Source organism: Mesitornis unicolor, unplaced genomic scaffold, assembly GCF_000695765.1.
Source record: "Mesitornis unicolor isolate BGI_N332 unplaced genomic scaffold, ASM69576v1 scaffold28745, whole genome shotgun sequence".
Classification (NCBI taxonomy): domain Eukaryota; kingdom Metazoa; phylum Chordata; class Aves; order Mesitornithiformes; family Mesitornithidae; genus Mesitornis; species Mesitornis unicolor.
The window spans coordinates 4,484-9,832 of NW_010187952.1; positions in this window are offsets into that span (position 1 = coordinate 4,484).

A 5,349-nucleotide genomic window follows, 5' to 3' on the forward strand; every position below is an offset into this window, starting at 1 on the left:
AGAGAATTCAAACAGCACAATTTCCCCCTGCCATCTGGGTGCCACTTTAAAAGACATTTTCTCGTATCATTGCAATTTCAGAAAATCTTGTTGTATAGCTATGGAAATGCAAGATCCTTCCCCTAAATTGTGCATTGGCATGAAGGTTTTTAAACTTCAATTGCAGCTTATAATATATTTTGACAGCTCACCGGTAGCTCCCAAGAGACTTTTCCAGTTCCAGCACCACCCATGCAGGGGAGCTCAGCTTGGAAATGCCCAAAACTTGGTTTTTCCTTCTTTTTTCTTCAGTAATGGGAAGAAGATGCCCTGACAAAGCTTTGAACCCACTTGTCTAAACACTCAAACCCACAGGCTATCGCATATGGGTACACTCAGTCAGTATTTCCCACTCATGCATCCCAAAATAGCTCAGAAACACACTGAGCTACTCCAAAACCTTAGAGAAATCTCAGAGGTACTTATAAATGTCCTGTAAGTGGGCAGCCTGGGAGAGGACGTGTTGCTCCTTCCCAGGGGACCTGCTGGGAAGTGAGAGGTGGGCATTTGGGAACAGTAGATATTTTGTTTTAAATCCAGTGAGTTCGCTTGGTTTTGAGGATCAGCCTTGCTACCCCACACACATCGCTTCACGAGGGCCTCAGTTTCCCCGAGGTACAGAGCGGGACATTTTCAGTCCTTGAAACGCAGGACCCATCTTCCAGGTTTTCACCAGTACCATCAGAAACCAGCGCTGGGAACTGGGGTGGGTGCTGGTTCTGTGCTGTTTGTCCCAGAGTCGGCTCCTGCCGGATGGAGCCTCTTGCAGCTCCCCGTCAAGGAGTTGAGATGCCGAGCACGCCTTCCCGGTGCTCACCCTGATTTTCAGAAATTGCAGTAAATCAGTACCACTGCAAATTGGCCTCTTTTTTTGGCTCTGGCTTGATGTGAAAAGGAAAACAAATGGAGTTTTAAAATGCAGCTAATCAAGGAGTTAGAGAGGTTAATCCTAACGGATTAATCAGCTCGTGGGGGAAGGAGGCGCGGGCGGGGAAAAGCAGAGAAGCTCCAAGCCCGGCTGCTCCTCCCAAGGGTGATGGTGAGTTCCAGGGAGAGTTTGGAGGTGGTGGCGATGCTCCTTGTCCCACCTGGCTGCATCCAGCATGGGGACCACACAGGTTTGCTACAGCAATGACAGGCAAATCCCAGGCTTGGGTCCACCTTCCCTGAGGAAACACTGAACCCGCGATGCATTCATTATCACTCCCTGGAAAAAGCAGTGAGCAATGTTTGACGTCACCACCCTCGCCTGCTTTCCATCATCTCCCTTTGGACTCCAATAGGTGATAAAACCTGGGATGTGGGGTGACCCTGGCTGGTGTTGACCCCCCTGCAGAACTTGGGGGGTGACTGGGAAAGGGGTTTTGAGCAGAGCAGAGCTGCCCTGAGGTTTTCCACCACCTCCTGCAGAAAGCAGCACCTGCTATTGCCACCCTGACCACCCCGTGGGTCCTGCAGCCAAATCCAAGCATCCTCCTACCCAGTAACCCCAGACACCAGTATCTGCCTCCCAGCATAGCCAGGCATTCTTCATGGGGTAAAGCCTCTTCAGAGGCAGCTAATTGGGCTCAGGCATAAGAAGGGTTTGAACATAATTAGTGACAGTGAAAGGAAGGAGGTTTAGAAAAGGTTATTAATGATATACACCACTGTATACAACAGTGTAATCACCCAAAAAATATTAGATCCATTAAGTATCATTATCAAGGCCTGGAGCTAATCATTTAAGCTTAATGAAACTAATACATTTCTCCAGCGCTGGCAGTGGGTCTCATCCCTCCGAAGGAGGGAAGCAGCAACCGGGAAGGCTCAAGCCATGGCATCTCAACAGCATCACTGCTGACCCCAGCCATGGCACCAGCACCCGTGTCGGCTCTGAGCTCTGCGTTCCCAAAAGCTGAGCCCACTTCCAGGTGCTTCCAGAAGAGATTCACTGATTTGGGCAGGAAACCTTTTGCTTTGGCACCTCAAAGACCTTCTGGTCAATGACAGCCTACCTGGGCACTTAACACATTGCAGGTTTTCCCCAGCACCACCCTTGGCATGGTCAGGCTGGTCTTTGGAGACCAGAGGAGAAATGACTCCAAGCCGAGGCGGTCACGATGATCTCACTGCTAATTATGCAGAGAAGTCATTTAGCTGTGGCTGTGCGTGATGAAGTGATATGACAGAGAGGAACAAACCCCCACGGCCACTCTGTGCATTGCAAATTAAAGAGAAAAAAACCCCCAAAGCGAGCAAAGCCACCTGTGCCTGCCCCTCCACGAGCCGCTGCAGATGCTGCGCTACCCCCAAACCCACTGCAACTAGGGACAGGCAGCTCAGACTGGGAAACAATTAAATTAAACATCCCATTAGCTCCGCTTTCCTCTCACGTTTCTCTGGGTCTGTTTTCCACCTCGATCCCAGCAGTGGGAACATCACTGCAGTGGGACTCACCAGCACTTTAAAGAGGAGTCTGGGATTAGCACCGGCCTTATTAAAAACACTCGCTCACACCTCGTTTTACCTTCACGCTGGAGATGATTTAGCTTGATTTATTCTAATTAGTTGTAATTTATTGTTTTAATGAGCTCTTCTGCAGGGTTTTTGTGCTTCATAACCACCCTCCTTGGCTGCTATAACACATTTCAAGGAGGTCTTTTTACAGGGAGAGGTTTCCAAGGCCACCTCGGATAGGAAGCTTTTTGTTGCGAAACGAAAGAAGAAAATGAAGTTTGCCTCTCCTCCAGGATGGCTCTGCTGTGGAGCATCTGGCAGGGAGCAGGAGGCTGCACTTCAGCACGTCACCCAAACAGCAAGACAGCCCTTAATTACCAGCAACGTTTGCAACTGGGCTTAAAGACTGAGAAAAGAAAACAAATAGAAAATTCTCCTTCCTCCTGGCTACAGCTCGTTATTTGAGAGAGGAATTTGTGGCTATGAGATATTGCAGTGCCCAGAGGCAGCTGCAGCTCCGTGAGGGGGTTGGTGATGTTTAACACCACGGTCACATACGCTGGTGGGAGGTCCCTGGGCTTGAGCCTCCGAGCACACCCAGTCCTCTCCTGAGGTGGGTACAGGCAGAAGCACCCAAACCACGGTGCTGTGGAGGTGTCTCCCCCCTTTCTTTCTGCTGGGATGGGCAAAGCTTCAGGAGCTTCTTGGTCTGCTCCCAAGGGTTGCCATGCTGGTTGGTGGCTTGAGCTCCCACTGAACCTCCTGGCCTTTGGTTTAAGGGGCAGCCAGGAGGGGTTATTTCTGTGGCATTGATTGCTTTCATTAGACAAAACATGAAAGTTTTTGCTTCTCTGTCCCCATGGCCATTGTGTGGCAAAGTCTTCTCTTTGGAGACATCCAGAATAAAGCAAATGAGATTTACTTTGCAAGCAGAGACCAAAACTGCCACAAAGCAAAATCTCCAACTGAAGAGAAATTCCTGGAGAGAAACTCCCAAAAAGAAACACAAAAAACCCCAAATGACCTCAGCTTTAGCAGAGAAACACCTGGATGGTTACGGGATGTTCTCTGGGGGAAGAGGGACCAGCTTGTACCGAAGGGGCCCTGGTTTGTACGAGAAACCCTTGGGGAGCCAGGGATGATCCAGAGGGCTCAGCTGTCGGCTGTGGCTCTGCCCAGGCATAACCCAACCCCGGGAGCTGGGGAGCCAGAAAATGAGACCAGCTCAGTTCTTCTAGGAGAAGAACCCAGGCCTCTGGAGATGCCTGGTGTATTTGGACAGCTCTGGAGCTTCTTGTGGGTTCTTTACCCTGCTCCACATGCTGCCAGCCAAAATAAATCAACTCGGCTTTTGCTTCCATTTTAGGAAAATAAATCCTGTGGGACAGGGCTGGGAGCCCCGTGCTCACCAAGCCCAGCCCCAGTGGGGTATAAACTGGTGCTTAGAAACTGCTGGACCCTGCTGGCCCGTGGCCCTCCCCTGCCGAGGGCCAGTTGTGCTGGCAGAGACCCCACGGCTCCCTCGGCCGCTCAGGACATAGCAGGACACGGCCGGGAGGTCTGTTCAGCTGAGCCCCAGCGAGCTCTCCCAGGGCTGGGTGACCTTACCCTTATCTCTTCGTGTCCTGTGTCGACCGCAGCGGCCAGCTCAGGCTGCCAGTCCCCCAGGCCCGGTTTCCCATGACGCAGCCCCCCTTATCTCATGGCACTGCATTCCCAGCCCCGTGTCTGCAGCACCGGGAACCCCCCACTTGTGCTGTGGGAGAAGCTGGAAAAATCCTTCCCAAGACAAAAAGGTGGTGTGAACCCCCACATTTCCCTCCAGCTGCCCAGGAGAGCTTTGCTAGGGCTTAGAGCTGAGCTTGCTCAAGCCTGCGGTCCTGAAATGCATCGAGGTGCATTTACCTCCTTCAGTGGTAAAAATCATTTGGCTTGGAATGATGTGGATATGGATACATCTAATGCTGCTCCTGAAAGAGAAATAAGGGAGCCTCCTAGAGTAATTCAGGGGCCAGCAGAGAGGTGCTGCCGTGGCTGGGGTGCCCCATGCAAGGTGAATTGCTGCTGCACACAATCCCACCCCTTCTCCCACCTGTGAGAGGGGGCCCAAAATGCACAGCCCTGGGTCTGGGCCCCCACCAAGCGCCCTTGGCCGGCACCGGGGCTGGACTCCAAAGCCTCCTGCTCCCTGCAGCCACGTCCTGTGCATGGCATCTTCCTGTCAGAGCTGATATTAAGCCATAAACCGTAATGCGTTGTGACCCCCTCAACGCAGTGTAATTGCTATAAACCCATGAAATGTAATGTAATTGTCAGAGCAGCCATTATGGTGTTGTGTTACGGGTCTAATGGCTGCGAGCAGTTACCTCGCATGCGGGCTGGGGACGAGCAAACAGCTCCTGCTCCCCCCAGCCCCCATTCTGCAGCACCCTGGTACCCCAGAAACCCACATTTCCCACCCCATCCTCCCCAGATGCAGGGGAAGATACTGATGTAGAAACAGCCCAGTGTTTCCAAACTTAATTTTCATTTACAGAAACACCAGTAGGGATTACTTTTTTTTTTCCTAAAGCCTCCCTCACTTCACTAATCAGGTCATACTTAAAAAAAACCTAGATCTCCACTTACAATTATTTCATTAGTATGTGATACTCCAGACAACCCAGCAGCTTGTGAAGCTGCTGGCTGCACAGGTCCAAGCACGCTGCCTGGGTAAGAGGTCCTCAGTGCTAATTGCTGATGCCAACCTCAGCCATTAAGAAATTATTGCTAATGCATCTTACAGCAGCTTTTGTAAGATGTTATTAAGGAATTAATCAGAAAGCAGAACCAAATAAAACAGAAAATTATTAAAGAAAATAAAAATCTCCC